A 921-nucleotide genomic window follows, 5' to 3' on the forward strand; every position below is an offset into this window, starting at 1 on the left:
CAGGTCTGAGTCTTGCTGCAAGTGTGGGGAATGAGAGCTTACATCCTCCGAGATACTAAGAAACTGAAAAGTACAACCATGGCCATAGGAATGTCTTTTTTTTTAACTTCCTTTATTTTTCTTGAAGACTTTTGAGATTCACTTACAAAATAAAGATAGAAAGGTTTTCCTACTTCAATGGATTCCACATTATATCTAACCCAACACCACTGGTATGGCAAAAGTACATTTCACAATAATACAAAACTATTGTGTTTAGGTATAAAGTAACAGGTATCTGTAAAACACATTACCAAGACAAATGAAAAATAAAATTACAGGAGGACTGATATTCTCAATGAGACAAATCTTCAACTATAAAAGGCATGATCTTCACAAGCTCATGCAAGTGTTACTAAGGCACCAGGAGTGTGTGTAACACCTTCAGAACATTCAAAATACTAATTGACTAATTACAATAAAACCTAATACAGGAAGCAACATACAAAAAAAAGGGGAATACTGTGTTAAATGGCTTTGAAAGCACACTGCAGCTGATGCTTTCTAATATTGTTTCCTATTTTAATACATAAAATTACAACCGATTCAGTGATGAAAGACTATACTCTGGCACACACAGTCTCAAACACTTTTACATCCTTCGCTGAGGATGACACATGCCTTAGCTGAATTTAAGGCACAGAAAAAAATTCCACCTGATCAACATCCTTTTTCTGAAACTAATACTTGAGGCTTTCCTTGAGTTATGCATTTGAAACATTCTTCAACAGGGACCGAGTTGCTTTGTCTTTTACACAAAATATATGTTATTATGAGAAGTTCCCAGCTTATTTAGGTTTATTAAAGCTAGACAATAAATTAAATTAAATTCAGTAACTTTCTGACAGGTTCAGGGATTTACTATAGTACAAGACTTGTGGT

The 921-nt window shown here is 34.2% G+C and overlaps 1 protein-coding gene across 1 annotated transcript in view; it reads right to left on the reverse strand.

Annotated features, from left to right (window-relative positions):
* LOC119585660 (serine-threonine kinase receptor-associated protein-like) overlaps positions 1 to 921 on the reverse strand; it is a gene marked incomplete in the record, with an annotated part of 6,974 nt that overhangs the window by 381 nt on the left and 5,672 nt on the right. Inside the window, 1 exon segment of the mRNA XM_037934336.1 lies at positions 1 to 921.

The sequence above is a fragment of the Penaeus monodon genome, chromosome 20 (assembly GCF_015228065.2).
Source record: "Penaeus monodon isolate SGIC_2016 chromosome 20, NSTDA_Pmon_1, whole genome shotgun sequence".
Taxonomy (NCBI): Eukaryota; Metazoa; Arthropoda; class Malacostraca; order Decapoda; family Penaeidae; genus Penaeus; species Penaeus monodon.